Source organism: Triticum urartu, chromosome 1, assembly GCF_003073215.2.
Source record: "Triticum urartu cultivar G1812 chromosome 1, Tu2.1, whole genome shotgun sequence".
Lineage (NCBI taxonomy): Eukaryota > Viridiplantae > Streptophyta > Magnoliopsida > Poales > Poaceae > Triticum > Triticum urartu.
The window spans coordinates 469,283,468-469,295,721 of NC_053022.1; positions in this window are offsets into that span (position 1 = coordinate 469,283,468).

Sequence of the window (12,254 nt, forward strand, 5' to 3'; positions counted from 1 at the left end):
AAGTACTTAAAGCTCAAAATGATTTGCTCAATGAATTGAATAGTAAAGATAATGATTATGCTGTTAGAGTGGCTACTAGAACTGGTAGAATGACTCAGGAACCTTTGTATCCTGAAGGCCACCCTAAGAGAATTGAGCAAGATTCTCAAAGAAATAATATAGATGCACCTAGTTCTTCTAAAAAGAAGAAAAAGAAAAATGATAAGACTTTGCATGCTTCTAGTGATCCTATTGTTGAAACACCTGAGAATCCAAATGATATTTCTATTTCTGATGCTGAAACTCAATCTGGTAATGAACCTAAAACTAATGATAATGTTCATGATGATGCCCAACCTAGTAATGATAATGATATAGAAATTGAACCTGCTGTTGATCTTGATAACCCACAATCAAAGAATCAACGTTATGATAAAAAAGACTTTGTTGCTAGGAAACATGGTAAAGAAAGAGAGCCTTGGGTTCAGAAACCCATGCATTTTCCTCCCAAACCATCCAAGAAAAAGGATGATGAGGATTTTGAGCACTTTGCTGAAATGATTAGACCTATCTTTTTGCGTATGTGATTAACTGATATGCTTAAAACCAATCCTTATGCTAAGTACATGAAAGATATTATTACAAATAAAAGAAAGATATCGGAAGCTGAAATTTCCACCATGCTTGCTGCTACCTCTTGAGCACTGCGTTGGATTTCCCCGAAGAGGAGAGGATGATGCAGCAAAGTAGCGTAAGTATTTCCCTCAGTTTTTGAGAACCAAGGTATCAATCCAGTGGGAGGCTACGCGCGAGTCCCTCGTACCTACACAAAAACAATAGCTCAACGCAACCAGCGCGCTTAGGGGTTGTCAATCCCTTCACGGTCACTTACGAAAGTGAGATCTGATAGAGATGATAAATAATATTTTTGGTATTTTTGGTATATAGATGCAAAGTAAAAAGTAAAAGGCAAGGTAAAAAGCAAAGCAATAATAAAGTGATGGAGATTGATATGATGAGAAAGAGACCCGGGGGCCATAGGTTTCACTAGTGGCTTCTCTCAAGAGCATAAGTATTCTACGGCGGGTGAACAAATTACTGTTGAGCAATTGACAGAATTGAGCATAGTTATGAGAATATCTAGGTATGATCATGTATATAGGCATCACGTCCGAGACAAGTAGACCGACTCCTGCCTGCATCTACTACTATTACTCCACTCGTTGACCGCTATCCAGCATGCATCTAGAGTATTAAGTTAAAAACAGAGTAATGCCTTAAGCAAGATGACATGATGTAGAGGGATAGTTTCATGCAATATGATAAAACCCCATCTTGCTATCCTCGATGGTAACAATACAATACGTGCCTTGCTGCCCCTTCTGTCACTAGGAAAGGACACCGCAAGATCGAACCCAAAGCTAAGCACTTCTCCCATGGCAAGAACAACCAATCTAGTAGGCCAAACCAAACTGATAATTCGAAGAGACTTGCAAAGATAACCAATCATACATAAAAGAATTCAGAGAAGATTCAAATATTATTCATAGATAGACTGGATCATAAACCCACAATTCATCGGTCTCAACAAACACACTGCAAAAATAAGATTACATCGAATAGATCTCCACAAGAGAGGGGGAGAACATTGTATTGAGATCCAAAAAGAGAGAAGAAACCATCGGTGGTGCCCGATCGTTTGGGGGTACATAGGTATATATAGGAGGAAGGAGTACGTCGGTGGAGCTTCGAGGGGCCCACGAGGCAGGGGGCGCGCCCTAGGGAGGGTGCCCTCCACCCTCGTGACCGCCTCGTGGCTTTCTTGACAGAGGGTCCAAGTCTCCTGGATCTTATCTGATGAGAAAATCACGTTTCCGAAGGTTTCATTCCGTTTGGACTCCGTTTGATATTCTGTTTCTCCGAAACACTGAAATAGGCAAAAAACAACAATTTTGGGCTGGGCCTCCGGTTAATAGGTTAGTCCCAAAAATAATATAAAAGTGGATAATAAAGCCCAATAATGTCCAAAACAATAGATAATATAGCATGGAGAAATCAAAAATTATAGATACGTTGGAGACGTATCAAGCATCCCCAAGCTTAATTCCTGCTCGTCCTCGAGTAGGTAAATGATAAAAACAGAATTTTTGATGCGGAGTGCTACTTGGCATAATTTTAATGTAATTCTTCTTAATTGTGGTATGAATATTCAGATCCGAAAGATTCTAGACAAAACTTCATATTGACATAAAAATGATAATACTTCAAGCATACTAACTAAGCAATTATGTCTTCTCAAAATAACATGGCCAAAGAAAGTTCATCCCTACAAAATCATATAGTTTAGTCATGTTTCATTTTCGTCACACAAGAATGCTCTCATCATGCACAACCCCGATGACAAGCCAAGCAATTGTTTCATACTTTAGTAATCTCAACCCTATAAACTTTCACACAATATATGAGCGCGAGCCATGGACATAGCACTATGGGTGGAATAGAATATAATGAGGGGGTTATGTGGAGAAGACAAAAAAGGAGAAAGTCTCACATCAACGAGGCTAATCAATGGGCTATGGAGATGCCCACCGATTGATGTTAATGCAAGTAGTAGGGATTGACATGCAACGGATGCACTAGAGCTATAAATGTATGAAAGCTCAACAAAAGAAACTAGTGGGTGTGCATCCAACTTGCTTGCTCACAAAGACCTAGGGTACTTGAGGAGGCCCATTGTTGGAATATACAAGCCAAGTTCTATAATGAAAAATTCCCACTAGTATATGAAAGTGATAACATGAGAGACTCTCTACTATGAAGATCATGGTGCTACTTTGAAGCACAAGTGTGGTAAAAGGATAGTAACATTGTCCCTTCTCTCTTTTTCTCTCATTTTTTTGGGTCTTCTCCTTTTTATTGGGCCTTCTCTTTTTTGGGGGCCTTCTCTTTTTTATGGCCTTTTTTTATTCCTCACTTGGGACAATGCTCTAATAATGATGATCATCACACTTCTATTTATTTACAACTCAATGGTTACAACTCGATACTAGAACAAAGATGACTCTATATGAATGCCTCCGGCGGTGTACCGGGATATGCAATGAACCAAGAGTGACATGTATGAAAGAATTATGAACGGTGGCTTTGCCACAAATACTATGTCAACTACATGATCATGCTAAGCAATATGACAATGATGAATGTGTCATGATGAACGGAATGATGGAAAGTTGCATGGCAATATATCTCGGAATGGCTATGGAAATGCCATAATAGGTAGGTATCGTGGCTGTTTTGAGGAAGATATAAGGAGGTTTATGTGTGAAAGAGCGTATCATATCATGGGGTTTGGATGCGCCGGGGAAGTTTGCGCCAACTCTCAATGTGAGAAAGGGCAATGCACGATACCGAAGAGGCTAGCAAGGATGGAAGGGTGAGAGTGCGTATAATCCATGGACTCAACATTAGTCATAAAGAACTCACATACTTATTGCAAAAATCTACAAGTCATCAAAAACCTCGGCACTACGCGCATGCTCCTAGGGGGATAGATTGGTAGGAAAAGACCATCGCTCGTCCTTGACCGCCACTCATAAGGAAGACAATCAAATAACACCTCATGTTTCAAATTTTTTGCATAACGTTTACCATATGTGCATGCTATGGGACTTGCAAACCTCAACACAAGTATTTCTCAATTTCACAACTACTCAACTAGCATGACTTTGATATTATTACCTCCATATATCAAAACAATCATCAAACATCAAACTTTTCTTAATATTCAACACACTCATAAGAAAGTTTTATTATTAATCTTGCATACCAAGCATATTAGGATTTTAAGCAAATTACCATGCTATTAAGACTCTCAAAATAATCTAAGTGAAGCATGAGAGATCAATAGTTTCTATAAAACAAATCCACCAACATGCTCTAAAAGATATAAGTGAAGCACTAGAGCAAAACTATAAAGCTCAAAAGATATAAGTGAAGCACATAGAGTATTCTATCAAATTCCAAATTATGTATGGCTCTCTCAAAAGGTGTGTACAACAAGGATGACTATGGTAGACTAACAAGCAAAGACTCAAATCATAAAAGACGCTCCAAGCAAAACACATATCATGTGGTGAATAAAAATATAGCTCCAAGTAAAGTTACCGATAGAAGTAGACGAAAGAGGGGATGCCTTCCGGGGCATCCCCAAGCTTTGGCTTTTAAGTGTCCTTAGATTATCTTGGGGGTGCCATGGGCATCCACAAGCTTAAGCTCTTGCCACTCCTTGTTCCATAATCCATCAAATCTTTATCCAAAACTTGAAAACTTCACAACACAAAACTTAAAGTAGAAAATCTCGTGAGCTCCGTTAGCGAAAGAAAACAAGAGACCACTTCAAGGTACTGTAATGAACTCATTCTTTATTTATATTGGTGTTAAAAATACTGTATTACAACTTCTCTATGGATTATAAACTATTTTACTAGCCATAGATTCATCAAAATAAGCAAACAACACACGAAAAACAGAATCTGTCAAAAACAGAACAGTCTGTAGTAATCTGTAGCTAGCGCAAGATCTGGAACCCCAAAAATTCTAAAATAAATTTCTGGACGTGAGGAATTTATCTATTAATCATCTGCAAAAATAATTAACTAAATATCACTTTCTAAATAAAAATTACAGCAGTTCTCGTGAGCGCTAAAGTTTCTGTTTTTTACAGCAAGTTCAACAAGACTTTCCCCAATTCTTTCCAACGGTTCTACTTGGCACAAACACTAATTAAACACAAAAAACACAACCAAAACAGAGGCCAAATAAATTATTTATTACTAAACAGGAGCAGAAAGCAAGGAATAAAAATAAAATTGGGTTGCCTCCCAACAAGCGCTATCGTTTAACGCCCCTAGCTAGGCATAACAAGCAAGAATAGATCTAGGTATTGCCATCTTTGGTAGGCAATCCATAAGTGGCTCTAATGATTGATTCATATGGTAATTTTATTTTCTTTCTAGGTAAGTGTTCCATGCCCTTTTTTAATGGAAATTGAAATCTAATATTCCCTTCCTTCATATCAATAATTGCACCAACCGTTCTAAGGAAAGGTCTACCGAGAATAATAGGGCAAGAAGGATTGCAATCTATATCAAGAATGATAAAATCTACGGACACATAATTCCTATTTGCAACAATAAGAACATCATTAATTCTTCCCATAGGTTTCTTAATAGTGGAATCCGCAAGATGCAAGTTTAGAGACCAATCATCAAAATCACGGAAATCTAGCAAATCACACAAAGTTTTGGGAATAGTAGAGACACTAGCACCCAAATCACACAAAGCATAAAACTCATAATCTTTAATTTTAATAGTAGGTTCCACCTCATCATAAAGTTTTCTAGGGATAGAAACTTTCAACTCAAGTTTTTCTTCATAAGATTGCATCAAGGCGTCAACGATATGTTCAGTAAAGGCTTTATTTTGACTATAAGCATGAGGAGATTTTAGCACGGATTGCAACAAGGAAATACAATCAATTAAAGAGAAATTTTCATAATTAAATTCCTTGAAATCCAATATAGTGGGTTTAGCATCATCTAGGGTTTTATTTCTTTTAATCCCACTTTTATCAATTTCATCATCAAGATCTAAATACTCCAAATTTTTAGAACGCCTTCTAGGTAAAGGTGGATCATATTCAGTCCCATCATTATGAAGATTAATATTGCAAAACAAAGATTTAATAGGGGACACATCAATAACTTTTAGATCTTCATCTTTATTTTCATAGGAATTGGAAGAACACGCTTTAATAAAGGCATCTTTCATAGCACGCGTCCTAGTGGTTCTTTCCTTGCACTCATCAATGGAAATTATTATGGCTTTGAGAGACTCATTGATATCATGCTTAGTAGGAATAGATCTAAGCTTTAAAGAATCAACCTCAAGAGAAATCCTATCAACGTTCCTAGCCAAATCATCAACTTTAAGCAATTTCTCTTCAAGCAAAGTATTAAAATTCTTTTGTGGATTCATAAACTCTTTAACACTACTCTCAAATTTAGAGGGCATATTATTAAAAATTCCATAAGAGTTGTTGTAGGAATTTCCATAATTATTAGAAGGATTACTAGGATAAGGCCTAGGATTAAAATTCCCTCTATACGCGTTGTTACCAAAATTATTCCTACCAAAAAAATTCACATCCATAGATTCATTATTATTCTCAATCAAAGTAGACAAAGGCATATCATTAGGATCAGATGAAACACTCTTAGTAGCAAATAATTTCATAAGTTCATCCATCTTTCCACTCAAAACATTAATTTCTTCTATCACATGCACTTTTTTATTAGTAGATCTTTCAGTGTGCCATTGAGAATAATTAACCATAATATTATCTAGGAGTTTAGTAGCATCTCCTAAAGTGATTTCCATAAAAGTGCCTCCCGCAGCCGAATCTAAAAGATTTCTAGAAGCAAAATTCAATCCGGCATAAAATTTTTGTATAATCATCCATAAATTCAAACCATGAGTAGGGCAATTAAGTATCATTAATTTCATTCTCTCCCAAGCTTGTGCAACATGTTCATGATCAAGTTGCTTAAAATTCATAATATCGTTTCTAAGAGAGATGATCTTAGCGGGAGGAAAATACTTAGAGATAAAAGGATCTTTGCACTTGTTCCATGAATCAATACTATTTTTAGGCAAAGATGAAAACCAAGCTTTAGCACGATCTCTAAGCAAAAAAGGAAATACCTTCAATTTAACAATATCATTATCGACATCTTTCTTATTTTGCATGTCACACAAATCAACAAAGCTATTAAGATGGGTAGCGACATCTTTGCTAGGAAGGCCAAAAAATGGATCTTTCATGACAAGATTCAGCAAAGCAACATTAATTTCACAAGATTCAGCATCGGTAAGAGGAGAAATCGGAGTGCTAAGGAAATCATTATTGTTGGTATTGGTGAAGTCACACAATTTGGTATTATCTTGAGCCATCGCGACAAACAAGCAATCCAACACACGAGCAAACGAAAAGCAAACGGGCAAAAGAGGCAAATAGAGAGGGAGGATAGAGAGAGAGGGCGAATAAAACGGCAAGGGTGAAGTGGGGGAGAGGAAAATGAGAGGCAAATGGCAAATAATGTAATGCGGGAGATATGGATTGTGATGGGTACTTGGTATGTTGACTTTTGCGCAGACTCCCCGGCAACGGCGCCCGAAATTCTTCTTGCTACCTCTTGAGCACTGTGTTGGATTTCTCCGAAGAGGAGAGGATGATGCAACAAAGTAGCGTAAGTATTTCCCTCAGTTTTTGAGAACCAAGGTATCAATCCAGTAGGAGGCTACGCACGAGTCCCTCGTACCTACATAAAAACAATAGCTCAACGCAACCAACACGCTTAGGGGTTGTCAATCCCTTCACGGTCACTTACGAAAGTGAGATCTGATAGAGATGATAAATAATATTTTTGGTATTTTTGGTATATAGATGCAAAGTAAAAAGTAAAAGGCAAGGTAAAAAGCAAAGCAATAATAAAGTGATGGAGATTGATATGATGAGAAAGAGACCCGGGGGCCATAGGTTTCACTAGTGGCTTCTCTCAAGAGCATAAGTATTCTACGGCGGGTGAACAAATTACTATTGAGCAATTGACAAAATTGAGCATAGTTATGAGAATATCTAGGTATGATCATGTATATAGGCATCACGTCCGAGACAAGTAGACCGACTCCTGCCTGCATCTACTACTATTACTCCACTCGTCGACCGCTATCCAGCATGCATCTAGAGTATTAAGTTAAAAACAGAGTAACGCCTTAAGCAAGATGACGTGATTTAGAGGGATAGTTTCATGCAATATGATAAAAACCCCATCTTGTTATCCTCGATGGCAACAATACAATACGTGCCTTGCTGCCCCTTCTGTCATTGGGAAAGGACACCGCAAGATCGAACCCAAAGCTAAGCACTTCTCCCATGGCAAGAACAACCAATCTAGTAGGCCAAACCAAACTGATAATTCGAAGAGACTTGCAAAGATAACCAATCATACATAAAAGAATTCAGAGAAGATTCAAATATTATTCATAGATAGACTAGATCATAAACCCACAATTCATCGGTCTCAACAAACACACTGCAAAAATAAGATTACATCGAATAGATCTCCACAAGAGAGGGGGAGAACATTGTATTGAGATCCAAAAAGAGAGAAGAAGCCATCTAGCTACTAACTGTGGACCCGTAGGTCTGAAGTAAACTACTCACACTTCATCGGAGGGGCTTGGATGATGATGTAGAAGCCCTCCATGATCGATGCCCCCTCCGGCGGAGCTCCGGAACAGGCCCCAAGATGGGATCTCGTGGATACAGAAAGTTGCGGCGGTGGAACTAGGTTTTTGGCTCTGTCCCCGATCGTTTGGGGGTACGTAGGTATATATAGGAGGAAGGAGTACGTCGGTGGAGCTTTGAGGGGCCCACGAGGCAGGGGCGCGCCCTAGGGAGGGCGCCCTCCACCCTCGTGACCGCCTCATGGCTTTCTTGACGGAGGGTCCAAGTCTACTGGATCTTATCTGATGAGAAAATCACGTTTTCGAAGGTTTCATTCCGTTTGGACTCCGTTTGATATTCTGTTTCTCCAAAACACTGAAATAGGCAAAACACAGCAATTCTGGGCTGGGCCTCCGGTTAATAGGTTAGTCCCAAAAATAATATAAAAGTGGATAATAAAGCCCAATAATGTCCAAAACAATAGATAATATAGCATGGAGCAATCAAAAATTATAGATACGTTGGAGACGTATCACTTGCTAATTATACTTTTAAGGGTGGAATACCAAAGAAACTTGAAGATCCAGGAGTACCCACTATACCATGCTCCATTAAAAGAAACTATGTTACAACTGCTTTATGTGATCTTGGAGCCGGTGTTAGTGTTATGCCTCTCTGTTTATATCATAGACTTGATTTGAATAAGTTGACACCTACTGAAATATCTTTGCAAATGGCTGATAAATCAACTGCTATACCTGTCGGTATTTGTGAGGATGTGCCTATTGTAGTTGCAAACGTTACTATTTTAACGAACTTTGTTATTCTTGATATTCCCGAGGACGATAGTATGTCTATTATTCTTGGAAGACCCTTTTTGAATACTGCAGGGGCTGTTATTGATTGCACTAAAGGCAATGTTACTTTTCATGTTAATGGTAATGAGCATACGATACACTTTCCGAGGAAACAACCTCAAGTTCATAGTATCAACTCTATTGGAAAAATTCCATCGATTATATTTGGAGGTTTTGAATTTCCTCTTCCTACTGTCAAGAAGAAATATGATATTCTTATTATTGGGGATGTGCATATCCCCGTTGAGGTAACATAGTGTTATTCGAAATTTCTCCGGTTCCATGTTATTCGGAATGAGTTCGTTAACAAGACTTGATCAACCTTGTTAGTGGATTCCTTTTGATGATCATGAGATGGATGAAACTAGAAGGCACAACCTTCTGTACCCCACTTTTGCTTTCTGTTATTTACATTAAATAAAATAAAAATAAATATTTTTCTGTCGGTTATCTGATTATCCGTGCAATATAAAAATACCTCAAGAATAGAAGTTCTCCAAATGCCCTGAAATTTAAATATGATTTTTCTAGAATATTTGAGGATTTATGGAACTGAGAACACACCAGGGGGTCAACCACCTGCCCACGAGGGTGGAGAGCGCGCCCACCCCTCTAGGGCACGCCCCCTGCCTCGTGGGCCCACTGTGGCCCTCCTCCACTTATTCCTGCACCCACACACTTCATCTTCCTCCCACAAACACGAATATCCAGCTCAAACCCGAGTCCAAGCTCGTTTTGTTGCCATTTACGATGTCCTTGCTCAAAGCACCTCTCACAAAACTGCTTGGGGAGATTGTTCCTTGGTATGTGACTCCTCCATTGGTCCAATTAGTTTTTGTTCTAGTGCTTTATTCATTGCAAATTTTTGCTGAGGTGACCCTGTTCTTGAGCTTGCATGTCAAATTTATATGGTCAAAAGTAGTTTTGATGCATGATATAGGCCCTAGGCACTTGTAGGAGTAGTTGCTATCAATATTATTGAGTTTGGTTTACTTTTATTTTGAAGTTACTAAAAATTTCAGAATTTTTCAGAAAATGATGAGGAGACTTTTGATGGGCTCATCGAGCCAAAGCTCGAAGGAAAAGGCACCAAAGCCTAAGTATAATCTACCTCGCACCACGGAGATTCGGACGTGTGAATGGCCTTCCGATGATTTCTTGAGAGCAGACGGGATTTATGAAGATTTTCATGAATTGGCTAAAAATGCAGGCCTCACCGCTTTCCTCCATGACCAATGCGATCAGTATCTCTTACTCACAAATACCTTTGTGCAAAACTTTCATTTCCATTCTAGGAGCTCACCACCTATGGTGGAGTTTCATTTATATGATGAGCATAAGGAGATGTCACTTTATGATTTTTGTCAGATTTGTTTAGTCCCTTTTGAGGGCAAGACAGAAGAACCACATCGTGATGATGTGGAGGGGTTTACTAATACTATCACTATAGGGGAAACAAGGAAGGTTTCCGATGCACGAATCACTAGCATACATTTTCCTGTTTTACGCTACTTTGTATTATTTGCTAGTCATTGCTTAATGGTCGCGGAAACTGTGGAAACCTTAGTAACCCTGATATTATTATTTTGCTCCAAGGTTTATACGGTGATAACACTTTTAGTATGGGCGGCATTATTGCTAAACGGTTAAGTCTGAACCGTACCAAGGGCCCCATCTTTGGAGGCATCTATGCCTCACGCCTAGCTGCACATTTTAACATACCTATTAGGCATTCTGAGAAGGAAGAAAAAGTGCTGCCTCGTGTTTATTTAGATTATAAAAGTATGGTGGCACATGATTTTATTGTTAAGAATAGGGAAGGAGAGCTTAAATATCAATTGTTCTTTAACAAACATCATCCTAAGACTATTACCCTGCCCGCTCCTTCTTCGTTTGATTTGTCTGTAGGCACGTACCTTGTTCCGTTCAAGGATATTCACGCCTACCGTAACCCTGCACCAGCTGAGGAGCCAGAGCCGGAACCACAAATTGATCCTTCACGACAGTCTAATTACCAGTGGGATCCGGAGATGATTGTCAGCCAGTGGCAAGCTGAGTCTTCCTCTTCTTCCTTGCAGTACGACCCCAACTACTATTATGGATATCCGCCAGGCCAACCGTGGCCATAGACCAACTTAGGCCAAAAGCCTAAGCTTGGGGGAGTACGTATTTCCCACCGACATTACATTTATGTTCACACACTCATTGCTAGATGTCGGTGCTCATACTTTTTCATTGTATCATCCATGCTAGTTTATTTTCCTTTTTATGCTTTCTTCTTGTGTGTTTGATAAACCTTAAGAAAAAAACCAAAAAATTAGTTGTAGCTTTTAATCAGTTTACTTTCCATGCTTGTAGTAGTAATTAAAAAGAAAACCCAAAAATATTTCATGTTCTTCTTTTGCTTGTTGGGAGCTTTCCCGTGTAAATAGTTTTATTTCTTTTCTTTGGGGGTCGATAGGAGAAGACCATAATTAAATTGTTGAAGTGGCTCTTATATGCATTATTGTTTATCTGACAAAAGAGCCCATATTGCCTTGTCTTCTCCTATTTATTGAATGCCTGCAGATTCCAGCTTAGTCCAATGCACGCGCACTATTTATTATTCACATCGTTCGGTCGTGCAAGTGAAAGGCAATTATGATGTTATATGATGAATTGGCTGAGATGAGAAAAGCTGGTATAAACTCGACCTCTTTTGTTTTTGTAAATATGATTAGTTCATCGTTCCTGATTCAGCCTATTATGAATAAACATGTTTGCAATGACAATTAGAGATCATAGTTTCTTTTGCCATGCTTGATTAGCTATGAGTTATAATGGTTTACCTTGCGTGCCAACATGCTACTAAAATGGTTATGATGTGGTATGATAGGATGGTATCCTCCTCTGAATGATTTAAGTGACTTGACTTGGCACATGTTCACGCATGTAGTTGAAACAAAATCAACATAGCCTTCACGATATTTATGTTCATGGTGGATTATATCCTACTCATGCTTGCATTCGGTGTTGATTAATTTTAATGCATGTTCATGACTATTGTCGCTCTCTAGCTGGTCGCTTCCCAGTTTTTTGCTAGCCTTCACCTGTACTAAGAGGGAATACTGCTCGTGCATCCAATCCCTTAA